Source organism: Urocitellus parryii, chromosome 4 (assembly GCF_045843805.1).
Source record: "Urocitellus parryii isolate mUroPar1 chromosome 4, mUroPar1.hap1, whole genome shotgun sequence".
In the NCBI taxonomy this organism is placed as follows: domain Eukaryota; kingdom Metazoa; phylum Chordata; class Mammalia; order Rodentia; family Sciuridae; genus Urocitellus; species Urocitellus parryii.
Genome location: NC_135534.1, coordinates 67,399,633 through 67,414,976, shown reverse-complemented (window position 1 = coordinate 67,414,976; position 15,344 = coordinate 67,399,633). Strand labels below are relative to the sequence as shown.

General features: G+C 51.7%; 1 protein-coding gene across 1 annotated transcript in view; it reads right to left on the bottom strand.

Moving 5' to 3' along the window:
- Capn5 (calpain 5) overlaps positions 1-14,030 on the bottom strand; it is a 54,318-nt gene extending 40,288 nt beyond the window's left edge. The window contains exon 1 of the mRNA XM_026387348.2: positions 13,924-14,030. The gene's annotated coding sequence lies outside the window, so the exon portion shown is untranslated. The remainder of the gene's footprint in view (positions 1-13,923) is intronic.
- Between the last annotated feature and the right edge of the window lie 1,314 nt (positions 14,031-15,344).

Genomic DNA, 15,344 nt, shown 5'->3' with positions numbered 1-15,344 from the left:
GGTGGCGCACACCTATAGTCCCAGTGGCTCAGAGGCCCAGGCAGGAGAATCTCAAGTTCAAGGCCAGCCTCAGCAACTTAGCAAGGCCCTAAGCAGCTTAGCAAGACCCTGTCTCTAAAAATAAAAAGGTTTGGGGGGCGGGCTGGGGTTGTAGCTCAGCAGTTGAGCACTTGCCTGGCATGGGTGAGGCACTGGGTTCGATCCTCAGCACCACATACATAAATAAACTAAACAAAGGTATTGCGTTATGTACAACTTAAAAAAAAATAAAACAAAAAAAAGGCTGGGGATGTGGCTCAGTGGTTAAGCACCCTTGGGTTCAATCCACAGTATCAAAAAAAAAAAAAAAAGAAGAAAAGAAGAAAGAAAGAAGGAAGGAAAGAAAGAAAAGAATAAGGAGGGCCAGATAGGCCACAAACATAGGGACACCTAAGGTATGGCCATGCATGGTGCATTCAGGAAGAATCACCCTTTTAATAAACAGTGCTAGGTCGATTGGCTATTCATATGGGAAAAGATTTATCCTGACGCCTACCTGCCACTACACACGGAAACTAATTCTAGGTAGACTGCAAATCTAACTGCAAGGTAAACCAATAATGCTTCAAGGAAAAAAAAGAGCACATCCACATGGATAAGAAAAAGAGCTTGACTTCATTAGTCATCAGGGAAATGCAAATTAAAACCACAGCTAGATACCAGGATATCCTCCACTAGGATGGCTAAAATGAAAAACGCCATAAACGCTCACAAAAATGAGTAGCTCTGTGATAGAGCACTTACCTAGCATATGCAAGGCCCTGGGTTCCATTCCCAGCACCATACCAAGGAAAAGAAAATCCCAGGTTTAACTCTTATACTCTGGTGGTGGGAATGCAAATTGGTACACTTTGCTAAGGCATTTGACTATGGCTAGTGTAGCTGAACAAATGCATACTCTACTGCCCAGTAATTCCACACCTAAGAATATGTCCAACAGAACCACATGCACATATTCACCAGTTACGTGTAGACCAGTGTTTATCCTGGTAGTACGTTATGCTGAAAATTAGAAACAACCCATATGTCCATCAACAAAAGAACAGATAAATACGTTGTTATATATCCACATAATGCACTCCCAAAGGATGATGAAAATGAACAAACCGTTGCATGTAACCCCATGGACGGATCTCACAAGCATAATACCAAACAATGAAAGCAGGGCCAGGATAATCCTGATACCAAAGCCAGAAATAAAGAAAATTGTAGGCCAACAGCCCTAACGAACATAGATGCAAGAAATCCTCAACAGCTGTGCATGTTGGTGCACCCTTACAATCCTGGTGACTCTAGAGGCTGAGGCAGAAGGAGAGCAATTTCAGAACCAGCCTCACCCACTTAGCAATGCCCTGAGCAACTTAGGGAGAGCCTTTCTTAGATTGATTGATTGATTGATAGATAGATAGATAGGTAGGTAGGTAGGTAGGTAGATAGATAGATAGATAGATAGATAGATAGATAGATAGATAGGGCTGTGGATGTGGCTCAGTGGTAGTGGGTCTATGGGGTTCAATCCTAAGTACCAGAACAACAACAACAACAATTCAATAAAATAATAGAAAACAGAATTCAGTAGCACATTAAAAGGATCATTCACTATGATCAAGTGGTACTGATCCCTGGGAATCAAGGATCAATAAATGGGATACACATTACATGTAAACAGAATAAAAAACAAAAGGTACATGACCATCTCATTAGATACAAGAAAAGCATTTGACAAAACCAAGTATCCTTCATGAGAAAAACTCTCAACAAACTAAGCATAAGAGAAATGTACAAAAATCAGTATTCTTTCAAGTTCAAGGCCAGCCTCAACTTAGTGAGACTGTCTCAAAATAAAAACTATAAAGGGCTGAGGATATGACTTGGTGGTAGAGCACCCTGGATTCAATCCCTAATCTGTAGAAAAGGGAAGAATCAAAACAACAAAATCAACAAACTTGAATACTTACTAATCAGTGAGCCTGTAAATCAGCTCCAGTCCAGAAATAAATGAAAAGATTCTTTCTTGAAGGATTGGAAGGATTAATAGTGTCACAACATCCATACAACCCAAAGCAATCAGATTCAGTGCAACCTTTTGGTACTTAAGGAGGTTCCAAAGATATTTTTCACACAAATAGAAAAAAGAATACTAAAATTGAAATGGAATTATAAAAGACCCCCAAAAGGAAGAAAAAAAAAACAAAAAAAAATGAAAGGAAGACGTCTTCGAGCAACAAGGGCAAAAGCTAGAGAAATCACAATACCTGACTTCAAAATATAGTACAAAATCACAATCATCAAAGCAACATGGTGCTAATATAAAAACAGACCCAGGGACCAACGGGGCAGAAGAGTGAGCCAAGAACTAAATCCACACGTTTATGGTCGACTGATTTTCAACAAAGGTGCCAATAGCACACAACAGGGAAGGGCCAGTCCCCTCAGTAAGTGGTCTGGGAAACTGGACGTTCACATGCAGAAGACACGTATCATAACAGGAAAATCTGTTCAGGCAGATTAGAGACTTAACCTTTAGACCTAAAGTTGTAATACTACTGGAAGAAAACACATGGAGCAACTCCACAACATTGGTCTAGGCAATGATCATCTTGCATCTGACCCCAAAACCACAGGGAAGAAAAGCAAAAAATAGGCATATGGTACTACACCAAATGAAAGCAAAAGAAATCACCAACAGAGTGAAGAGGCAGGTACAGAATGGAAGAAGACATTTGCAAACTGTATACATGATAAGAAGTTAATGTCCCAAATATAGAAGGAACTTATATGATTCCACAGGGATAAAGCAACCTTATTTTTTAAAAATGAACAAAGGACGCAGAGAGACATTAAAAAAACACACACACACAAGCAAATGACCCACAGGTATGAAAAAGAAAAAGTTCAACATCACTGATCATCAGGTAATTGCAAATCAAAACCAAATGGATCTAATACTGTTTGATGCCTACCACCAAAAAGTGCTGACAAGAACACAGAGGGGGGGAGCCTTGCGCATGGTAGGAGGGATGTAAATTAGAGAACCCTTATGGAAAGCGGCAGGGAGATTCCTTAAAGAATTAAAAATAGCCAGATGCAGTGGCACAGCCTGCGTGCCTGTAACCCCCCAGCTTCTCGGGAGGCTGAGGCAGGAGGATCCCAAGTTCAAAAGTTCAAAGCCAGCCTCAGGAACTTAGTAAGGCCCTAGGCAACTCAGTGAGACCCTGTCTCTAAATAAAATTAAAAAAAGGGCTGGGGATGTGGCTCAGTGGTTAACATCTCTTTGATTAAACACTGAGTTATGGGGGTGAACCCATTGCACCCCTGGGTTCAATCCTCAGTAACAAACAAACAAACAACAACAACAACAAAAAAAAAAACTACCATTGTATCCAACAGTTCCACTGCTGGGTGACATCCAAAGGCAATGAAGTCAGTGTGGTGAAGAGATGGCTACACTGCAGAGAGATTTACAGCAGCCAAGATACTGAAACAAGCATCCATCAACCAGTGAACGGATAAGAAAATGTGGTACACAGATACAATGGAATACTACTTGGCCTTATAAAAGAGGGAGATACGTTTGGTCATTTGTGACAACATGAACGAGCCTGGAGGAGAGTAGGTTAAATGAGCCAGAAGAGAACTGCATGGTCTCACTTATATGTAGAACCTAAAAATGCTGAACTGATTGAGAATAGAAGGATGGCTGTCAGGGGCCTGGTGTGGGTATTAGGGAAGGAGGGCTGGGGAGACAGTGGCCAAAGATACAAAATTTCAGACAGGAGCAATAAGTTCAAGAGACCTGCTATACAACATGGTGACTATAGTTAATAACAATGTGGCGCATTCCCCCCACCCCTCAATACTGGGGATTCCATCCAGGCTGGATCCTCAGCCACATCCCCAGCCCTTTTTTATTTTTGAGACAGGGTCTCACTGACTTGTTGAGGTTGGTCTCTAACTTGTGGTCCTCCTCCCTAAGTCTCCAGCCATCTCTGGATTACAGGCATGTGCCACCACATGCCAGCTAATAATGTATCATATCTTAAAAGTTACTGAGAGAGAGGACTTTGAGTGTTCTCACCACGCACAAACAAATTAGCTTGATTTAGCCATTCCACACTTGTATACCTACTTCAAAATATCATACTGTACATGAATATATATAATTTCTGTCCATTCAAATTTTAATTTTTTAAAAAAAGGAAACGCAGGCATAATTCATCTATAGTGAACAGAAAATAAGAGAGTGACCACTCTCAGCTCTCCATTACTGGACGAACACCAAGATAGCCAGCTTCTAAAGAGAACAGGTTTGTTTTGGCTCAGGGCTTTGGAGTTTCCAGTCCCTGATTGGGGACCCGTTGCTTTCAGGCCTCTGGTGGGGATCTGGGTGGCAATGGCGGGAACCCATGGGGGAGCAAAACCACTCACCTCCTCATGGCTGTGGAGCGAAAAAAGAGGAAGAAGAGACCAGCGTCCCAGAGTCCTCCTCCAAGGGCACACCCTCAGTGTCCTGCGGGGTCCCACCACCTTCCAAGAGGCCCTCCCTGGGGATGAAGCCTTTTACACAGGGGCATCTGGGGGACATTCGGGATCCAAACTAATGCACTGCCTTTAGGGTTTGGGACTGGAAGGGGCATGATGGGGCTTCTGTCATTATGACAAAACTCTTTAGTGACGTGGGTGGTGGTTATGTGGGGGTGGTCACTTTATTTTTTATTTTTTCAAGTACTGGGGATCAAAGCCAGGGCCTGGTGCATGCTAGGCAAGTACTTTACCACCGAGCTACAATCCCAGCCCTCTGCAAAACTACCAAGACTGGCCTCCAACTTGTAATCCTCTAGTCTCTGCCTCCCGAGTTGCTAGGCTTGTGCCACTACGTCTGGCTTGGGGTTGTCACATTGGTAGTCCATGTATGCTCATGATTGATGCACCTTTCTGTGGATCAGTCATGCTTCATTAAAAGTATTTAAAAGCCAGCACAGTGGACCTGGGAAGGAGGAGGGCTAGATCTGGAGACCTAGGCCCTCACAGATCTGGGCTCTTCACAGATACAGCTCTGTCACATTGGACACTAGAAGCCTAAGTGGATGATCCAGAAAGGCAGAGCAGGAGAGAGTGTCAGCCTGGACCGGGCCTTGTCATCTACAGGCTGTGTGACCTTCTGCAGATCTCCACCTCTCTGATCTTCAGCCCCCTCCTCTCTCTCTCAGGACACTGTGGCTTTGCCATTCAGAGCGCTCAAGTCCCAGAGGGTCCAGATGAGATGTCCTGTATCCCAGTGGAGCCCATACCTGCAGATTTCTTTGGGGCCTGGCAAGGGCTTACAGCCGCCTCAGACCATCTCAGGAGATGTTCTTGGCCCTGAGGAGCGCGGGCACAGTGCTCAGGAAAAGGATCATAGAGGAGGCTACAGAGGACCCAGTCAGAGGTCCTTGGACGCCCCCCACAGGCATCAGTCTTGTCTTGAGGTGAGGAAGCCCCGGAAGGTGCTGAGCAGGGAAAGAACCGGTTACACCTGTCTCAGTGAGATCCGCTGGAGCCTGCCATGCATGGCTGGATCAGGTCTGTCCCCACCAGAACTGACGCTGAGGCTGAATTCCTCAGTGAGGTGGCATTGGAAAGTGGATCCTGGCGGGCGGTGTCATGGGGTCACAGCCCTGGAATGGGCTACCCATCTCAAGAGTTCAGTTCCCTTTCTTTCCCACCTGCCTGCTTCCATTCCGCCTCCTACCATGAGATGAAGCAGCATCAAGTCCTTACCTGATGCGACCTGGGGTCCAATCTTGGATTTCCCAGTCTCCAGAATCGTGAGCCCCAATAAACCTCTTTACAAACCACCCCGTCTCAGGTGTTCTGTTATAGCAACAAAACAAGACATTGCCACACGGAGGATAGACTAGAAAAAGACACGAATAAGGGCAGAGATACCAGAAGCAAGGCTAAGAACTGGCAAGGCCACACATGAACGGAGAGGAGTGCATTCCAGAGGCCCGTGGGAGGCAGACCCAGCTCTACAGGGCGCCAACTGGCAGTGGGCGGTCTCGACCCCTCCCCCACAGGCCACAGGAGGGCCTCATGAGGCACAGGCCTGACAGGGTAGGTGTCATCCAGAGCCAATGGAAGAAAACAGAGACGCTCCCACCCATAACCTGGCAAAGTCCCCCACGCCCCTCACCTCCTTTCCTCAACCTCCTACTACCCCCACTCCAGTCAAGACCCACCCCCCACTGCCCTTTGAGATGTGAGCAGGGAAGGCTGCAAGCTTCCTGGAGGCTGAGCTGGGGATGATGGGTGGCGCATGCATCCCAGCAACATGGGAGGCTGAGGCAGGAGGATCGCAAGTTCAGGGCCAGCCTGGGCAACTCAGCAAGACCCTGTCTCAAAATAAAAAGTAAATGGGCTGGGGATGTGGCTCAGTGGTGAAATGCCCCAGGAGGAGGCAGGACCAGAAAGCTCAGCCTCAGGCAGAGGCTTAGGGTGTGCATGGCAGGACAGCTCTGCAGGGCTGGGGACACCAGGCTGAGTGGTGTCAGCTCCCACTGGGGACACCGAGAAGCAGGGGTCAGATGCTGATGGAGTGACCCCGGCCAGGGGTGGCAGATGCCATGGGGGTGCCTGCACAGGGTGGAGGCTCAGCCTTTGGTAGCTGACTGATGACCTGCGTTTCTGTTCGGGGGCTTTGTTGGTGGTGGTTCTACTTTCATGGTGCTGAGAACCGAACCCAGAGCCCCGAGTACGCTAGGCAGGTGCTCTACCAACTGAGCCACAGACCAGCCCCAGTGCTTCTGTTTATCCCACGCCTCACTGCCAACCTCCGCTCGCTCGGCTGGCCGGCCACCATTTTAAGAATGTTTTTAACGTAGGTCTCTGTTCTGTTGTTGGTGTATTCTGACCTCCCAGGACCCATCTCTCATAACGAGGAGCGAGGAGCGACAGACAACAGGATGGGGGGAGGCAGGTGGGGAAGGAGAGCTGGCTCGGGCCCTCTGTCTCCCGGCTCCTGGACTCTGGCTCCAGAGCCGAGGTGGCCAGGCCCTGTGAGTCACTCCAGCCAACACCAGGCAGGCTGGCACCAGGGCCGGGAAATCCTGTCTTTCCTCTCCTCCCCTCCGCTTATCATTTCTGTCTGTGTCCAATCCATTCCCTGCCTGGCTACAGACGGGGTGGGGCTGTGGCTGGGGGGTGGAGCACTTGCCCAGCAGGCACCGGCCCTGGGGTCCACGCACAGCACCACCAAAAACAAAACTAAAATTCCAACCAGGCAGCTAGGAGACCCAGAGCACCAGAGGGCAGGGCCAGACCTACATATAGGGCACAGGGTCCCATCTGGTCCTCATGGACGGTGGCCCGGGTGTGAGGAAGCAGCAGGCCTCCTGGCCTGGCTCTGGGTGGCCCTGACTGAGTCATAAGGCCGGACCCCACAGCTGTTCCTGATTTGGGAACTGGGTCCTGTCCAGGGTGTCAGGAACAGGAGGGAGCTGGGAGGTGGATGTAGGCAGGATGATGGGCGACAGGTTCCCTGGGCCTTGGGTTGGGACAGAAAGAACCTGAGAACCTGAAGGTGGGGGCTTTCTCCCCAGGCTGTCTCAAGTCTCAGGAGATGGCTGCCATGGGTTTGGCACTCAAAGACCCACATCCCAGGACAAACCCTCATTGTGGGCAACCCAGGACAGTGGGTCACACTACAGAGGGGCCCCCAGGCCAGCACCATGTTCTGTAGAGAAGGCCCTGGGCTGAGGGGCAGCAGTGAGCACTCCTAGCAAGGGGCATTCTCTCTCTTACCAGGGGAGGGTGAGGATGTAACATACAGAGTCCAGGACACAGGTGCCACTCACCCCTTCCAGGGGATACAATCTAGCAAAGGCACTTATTCAGATCACAAAAGCCACTTCTGCTCTACTGCACTGTGTGACACCAGGCAAGCCCATGCCCTCTCTGGCCTCCAGGCTCTTGCTGAGGAAAGGGGGAGAGAGGGACACTCCTTGCCCTTTTCCAATGGTGGGTCTGTCAACAGGACAGCCTCTTTCCCCACTTCCTACAGAAGCAAGCTATGCCCCTAAAAAAAGAAAAACACACCCACCTCTTGGTTGCAAGGTTGAAAACCTGATGAGTACTGGTACCCTTTTCTCATGCAGGGAAACTGAGGTGCCATTCCTCAGAGCAAGTTCTGCACAACTATAGAAATGAGCTGTGCTCTTCTAACCGTAGAGGCTCAGACGGGAAAGAGAAGCATCTAGGGCAGAGGCAGCAGCCTGTCCCATGTCAAAGTGCTGCTCTGTGTGACCTACCACCTCTCCCTCAGGCTAAGATGGTGACCCTCACCAGCCGTAGGGGTCCCACTCAGGGTCTGTCCCCCATCCTCTTCACTCACATTTGCTCTGTGCCTGTCCAAGGAGGCAGTGAGGAGTCAGGGCTCTGCCCTAGGGGTCAGCCTGGTGAGGGAGAGATGGAGACTTCAGGAAGACAGAGGGATCTGCTACCAGAGGGAGGAGTCGTTCAGACAGGGCCTGGAAGGCTGCATGGAGGAGGCTGCATTTGAGCCAGCTCTCAAAGGGTGGATTGCACCGGGCATGATGGTACACACCTGTAATCCCAGCGACTCTGGAGGCTAAGGCAGGAAGATCGAAAATTCAAAGCCAACCTCAGCAATTTATCAAAGCCCTAAGCAACTCAGTGAGACCCTGGTCTCTAATAAAATATATAATAGGGCTAGGGATGAGGCTCAGTGGTTAAGAGCCTCTGGGTTCAATCACCAGTACCAAACAAACAGACAAATAGAAGGAGGGGGTAGCTCAGAAATGTTGAGTGGTGGAGAGTCCTGAAAGCCAGACTAACAATATAAGAGCAGCTAGGTGTGGTGGCACATGCCTGTAATCTTCCTGTGGAGGCAGGAAGATCTCAAGTTCAAGGGCTAGGCAACTTAGACTCTGTCTCAAAATAAAACAGAAAGGGCTAGGGCTATAGCTCAGTGGAAAAGCACTTGCCTAGCATGTACCAGGCCCTGGGTTCAACCTCCAGCACCAAAAAAGAAAAAATATAAAAATAAAAGGAGAGGCCAGGCACGGTGATGCACGACTGCAATTCCAGCAGCTCGGGAAGCTGAGGCAGGAGGATCATGAGTTCAAAGCCAGCCTCAGCAACTAAGTGAGGCACTAAGCAACCAGTGAGACCCTGTCTCTAAATAAAATACACAATAGGGCTGGGGATGTGGCTCAGTGGTTGAGTGCCCCTGAGTTCAATTACCCCCAACCCCCCAAAATTTTAAATTTAAAAATAAATATATAAATGAACAAAATGCTGCCCCTGAGAGAAGCAAGGCGGGTATGACCTGGCCTTGGCTGAGGGGGTGAAATGGAGACCCATGCTGGGGCAGGGTCCATGGCATGTGGGCCAGGGGCTCTTTGGGGTTGGCTGAGTCCCTCCTTGGAGACACACGCATGGCTGACCATGCCTGGGGCCATTAGCATGTTAACAGCAATCCTAGGCCCTGCTCACTGCGGGAAGTGTGTCCTTTCCTGCCCATAGCAGCTTTGAATGCCAATATCTCTTCTCCGTGCCCAGGCAGGGGGTCAATCAGAGACTCAGGATAGCAGGCGAGGCCGGAGATGTCCCACCCATATGCCAATCCTCAGGTGGGGAGAGTGAACCCAGGGAAGGGCAAAGCAGCCAACGTCTTCAGAAAGTGAAGGTCTTTCCAATCTACAGGTGCAGCAGCCGCAGACCCTGCCTGCAGCCTCCCAGGCTGAGACACTGAGAGTGACCTCATGGGGTAATGAGAACTGTGACTGGAGAGGCCAGCAGCTGTGGGCATCAGGGGTCGGGAGGAGGGCTGGGCATGGTGCCAGCAATGACACCACAACCGTGGTAGGCTAAACAATGGCCCCAAAGATGTCCACATTCAAGTCCCTAGAACCTGTGGGTGTTGCCTTATATGGTTCGGGGACTTGCAGATGTGATTTAGGATCCTGAGATGGGGAGATTATCCTGGCTTATCTGGCTGGGTCTTAAATGTAACCACAGCGTCCTTATGAGGGAGGCAGGGATAGGGGTGCAGCTCTGCGGTGGCAGGGTGCATGGTGAGCATGCACAACACCCTCCCTCGGGGCAATTCCCAGCACCTCGCAAAGAAAGGGGGCAGGGAGGAGGTGACTACAGAAGAGGAAAAGGCAATGACCCGATGGAATAGACCCTGGGTGATGTGGTCAAAGGATACCAGCAGCCACCAGAAGCCAGAAGAGACAAGGAATGGATCTTCCCTTGAGCCTCCTAAGGAACCAGCCTGACTTTTAACCCCACAAGACTCAAAACAAAGACTTCTTTTTTGTTTGTTTTTTGAGATAGGGTTTCACTAAGTTGCCCAGGCTGGCCTCAAAGTTGCAATTCTCCTGCCTCAGCCCCCCAAGTTGCCAGGATTATAGGCATGTGCCCCATGCCTAGCAAGACAGTCTCATGTGTGCCACTGTGCCCAGCAAGACTTCCAAAACTTCAAGAGAATACATCTGTATTGTTTTAAATCACTAGCTCGCTAGTGCTTTGTTACAGCAGCAATAGGCAAGAAACACGGTTCTTAAAGCACAGTGGACAGGGGCTGGGGCTGGGGCTGAGTGGTAGAGCACTTGCCTAGCATGTGTGAGGCACTGGGTTCATCCTCAAAACCACATAAAAATAAATAAATAAAATAAAGAGCAGTGGACAGGTGGGTAATGGAGCCCACCCTCTCACCCTGTTCAGGCAAGTCAGCGAGTGAGGGAGAAAATCATTACACCTTGAACTACTCCAACATAAAACAAAGTCACAAGCATGTCAGTGTCTTAGTTACTGTTATTAGTAGCAAATCACCTGAGTCCCTCACTGGCAGAAGTCACCTGGCACCATGGCAGACGCTGGCTAGATAGGGGCAGGTGGATCAGGCCAGCAGGCTCTCAGCTTTGGGCCACTCTCCTGGGCCTGACCTGCAGTGATGGGCAGCTGGGTTCCAATGGATGGGCCACAGATCCCTTCTGCCTCACCTGACCACATGTCCTACTGTGGCAGAAAAACCACAAGACATACCTCCAAGCCATCCTAGCCTCAGCCAGTGGCACCCCACACATCCAGGCCTGGGAAAGCTGGGGTCCCCAGAAAGGTTGTTTGAACAAAGAGAAAGGGAAACAGTAAGTCCACCATTACTATCCAGCAAACACACACATGCTACACTCCTGTGTCCAAGACAACCTGGATTAGAATCCCAAAGGGACCTGGCCCACTTTGCCTTTAATGAATGAGGAAAGGCAAGGCCTGAGGCCAAAGGGAAGATTGCAGCTATCTCAGGGTAGCCCCAGCAATCCAGAGAAAAGGCTGCAGAGATGGGCCTTGAAGGCCAAGCCTGGGGACCCCAGCAAGCAATATTTGACCCAGGCAGGGCAAGGAGTGACGGGCAGAAAGGTGTCTGGGCAGGCTGGAGGAGCTGCAGGAAGGGGCTCCAAAGGCACCCAATGTGTTGGCATAGGTGGGGACAGAGACAGGGCAGGGGGCTGAGGTGACAATGCTAGCTACAGAGAGACCACCAGTGGCTGCAGGGAGGGGGTGGCAGACCCTTCCTTCCCCAGCCTGGGAAGTCCAGGGCTCCTGCTGAGCTTTCCTAAGGGAACCGTCACAGGACTTACTGAGGGAGCTCCCAGCAGGCTCTGCCCGGTCTCTTCCCAGGGGATAGGAACTTTTGGCGAGGCCAAGGGACTTGGTCAGCCAGAGACCATCCATGTGGGGGGCCTGCAGGGTCCAGCAATTCCCCTCATCCATTAAAGTCAAGTGGGACTCCCACTTTAGTGACCCCACTCCCTTTTGCTCCTGTCCCAAAGTCTTATCCCCACTCTCTCCTCAGGGAAAGAAAACATGATGCTGATTGTCAACTACTATTAATAATGGCTACCCCCCGGGGCTGGGGATGTGGCTCAAGCGGTAGCACGCCCGCCTGGCATGAGTGTGGCCCGGGTTCAATCCTCAGCACCATATACCAACAAAGATGTTGTGTCCGCCAAGTACTGAAAAATAAATATTCAAAAATTCTCTCTCTCTCCCTCCCTCCCTCCCTCCCTCTCCCTCTCTCTCTCTCTCTCTCTCTCTCTCTCTCTCTCTCTCTCTCTTAAAAAAAAATCTATAAAAATAATGGCTACCCCTCACCATGTACCTAGTAAAGTGCTTCTAGGGACCCCATCTTACGTCCTCCTCATCAACCCCCAACCCCCGTGATAGGCTGCACATAGCCCCATTTCACATATGGGAAAACTGAGACAGGGGAGTGTCTCTGCCTCAAGGTCACAGGCAGGAAGGAAGACAAACAGCCAGTGTCTCAAGGAGAAAGAAGACAGACCCTGCAGGTGGGAGTGGTGTTAGAGTGGCCTCCTGGTGCCCAGTTTGGGGGCAGGGCTTTGGGCTATACAGAGAGCCTGCAGGGGAAGGCTGCCTGAATGGTGGCTCCTCCTACCCCCACAGTAGCCTAAGATGGCTCTTGCTGAGACACACACCTGACCCATGTAGTCCCAACCCTGGACGCAGCTTCACACCTCTAGGCCTTCGCTCTCACCCTTCCCTAGGCCTTCAAAGTCCCACCCTTTCTCTTCTGCTTGGTGGGCTTCTTCTAGACCCTGTCCGGTGACTCTGAAAGTGAACTAATCCCAGTTCCCAGTCAAGAATCAGACCAGGCCTAGAACTCCAGGCCCTCTAGATAGGGGTTCATCCATTGACCCACCTGCCCCTGTCAGAAAAGTAGCACTTCAGGGCACACTCTGCCAGAGCACCTACCTCTTGGTGTGGCATGAAGCTCTGGCTTGGCCTGGGGCAGCAGCAGCTGGACTCACCAAACCCAACCCAACCCCACCCACTCCCCTGTCTCCATCCCCACCCCAGGACTTGGAAACAGGAGCAAGAACCAGCCCAAGGACCCTGGGAGGCCATGATCCTTCCAGGGCACAGTGGTTCCACCAGGAGGTCTCACACCAAGTCTCCCTCAGCACTCAGGTGCCCTCAGCTTTTGTCTCTCCAACCCCTGGCACAGGAGAATCTGGCTTGAGACCAGTGGCCCTGGGTTCCAATAGGGAGGCTCATTTCACCCATCTGTGCCCAATTCTCCTCATCTGTGTGGGGCCTGGGACTGCAATTCACCACATGAAATGCAGCCAGCAGAGAACTTGGCACCTATTAAGGATCTTCAGTCCCATTTCACCTCTGGTCCCCTAGGCTCCTCTCCCCAGACCCCCCAATCAGGTGGGAACATGGACAGGATCAAAAAAGAGCCATTCTCTCCCAGATCCCATCCCACCCCGCCCTGTCCCCAACGTCATACATCCAGCCCAGCAGCCAAGGAAGGAGGCCCCCCCATGCAACCTGGGTAGGTGGACCAAGAACGGTAACAGGCTCTGATGGCAGGGGTCCTGGCCTTTCTCAAGCTAGGGTGGGGCGGGGGTGAAAGGGGAACTCAGAGGGGTTGGGAGGTCGAATGGGTGGAGGGATGTGAGGGGGAAGGGGAAAGGGGACTTGTAAGGAAAACGAAAAGAAACAGTCAAACCCGTGTGTTGAGTGCGCCCCAGCGCGTCTGCACTAGGAAAGCACGTCCTCCCCCAGAACACCCAGAGTAGGTTAAAAAAAAAAAAAAAAGCCCCTAGCCTCTGGCTGCGGGTGGAGGTGGGGATGAGACCTGGGGGCCCGGCGGATCTTCAAGGCCCCTGCCTCCCGGGCCTCCAGACTAGCGTTCACCTCACTCCCAGGGTCCGCGGGGTACACGACCCCCTGCTCCGATTGTGCTCACCGGGCACGCGCTGGCCGGCGCTGCACCCGCACACACACCCCTGAAACACACACACCTAAGCTCGCGCTCGCACACGCCTCCCTCCGCGCAGCGCCTCCTACCTGCCGCGCCGCCGCGGCTCAAGCCGGACTCCTGGGAGGTCGTTCACCAAGCAGGCACTGGAGCAAGACTGGACCGGCCAGCGCTGTGGCCTCGGGTTCTGGCATCAGCTGCAGCCGAGGCGGCCCCGGGCGGGGGCTGGAGCTCGGACTCCCGGGGTTCTGCTGCTCCGCCCGGCCCCGCCCCGCAGCCTCCACCCATTGGAGGCCAGGGGCGTGGCCTCCAGGGGGGTGGGCGGGCACGCAGTACTGTGCGCATGCGAACTGGCACCGCGCAGTGGGGCTGGCGCACCCGGAGGTGGTCGCTGGGTTTTCGCTGTGCACTGGGAGGGCGGCTCTGGGCCGGTCCACCCGCCTACCCTTCTCATCTCCAAGGGACCCCCGCGCTCCCTCCTTCCCACCCTATTTCTGTTCCCGGTAAAGAAGTATCCCCAGAAGCCCTCCTGGGCAGAGACCAGGGCGGCAGCTACCCCGAGGGCCTGGGACTGACTGCTGGGCACCGGATCCGGCGGGGCAGAGTGCAAGACCCTCGGAGAGCGTGCAGAGGAAGCCGGCTGACTTTGGGAATGCATCCTGTACTGTGTGCGAGCAAGGGCCAAAGCAGGATGGCCGCCAGCCCCTCTCCCTTCCCCGTCTCCATCCATCCTCAAGTTTTTGGATGGAGGAGGAGAAATCCAGGTTCCCATGACACGCAGAAAGGGCCTTGTCAGTGAGCAAGCCGGCTCCTTCACCCATACTGAGCACTTACTTGTGCTCATTAGACCGCAGCAGAAGGGGTCTGGATCCCGAGCTCAATCTCTGTGACTGTCTCCAAGAATACCCTGGAAGGCACAGGGCCTTGGTTACTTAATCTGTGAAATGGGAACTATCATTCCCACCCACTCCAGACTGTTGGGAATATGGTTGAGAAGATTTATGGCAGAACAAGTCTGACATGTAGCTGGGGCTGGGGCAGGCAGGTGTAGAGTCCTGGGCTCTGAGGCAGCAGAGCCCAGGCTTATCTGACTTAACTGAGCCGACCATCGTGTATTTTTTGCAGCAGTTGAAACCCAGGCCCATCTATCCTCCCTCCAGTCTCCATCAAAGATATCATCAGCCTCTCAGTCACCCAGATTTCTCCCTGCTCTCCTGTCTCACCCCTCTACCCAGGCCACCTAAATGTCCCACAAGTGTAGCTCAACCCCCCTTGGGAGCCACCTACTCAGCCAAAGACTTTTCAAATGTGCAACTGATGCCCACCACCCAAGAGCAATGTGTCAAGACTGTAAGCCATATCACTCTCCCATTCCCCTAACCCTACACTGCCTGTACTGGGGGAGCCCCACCACCACCACCAGCCCTTAAACACTCATCTCAGAGCTCATCCCCACCTCAGCCCCAAACCACTGAAAGGCAGTTGCAACCTTTTCTATATTGCCACGTCT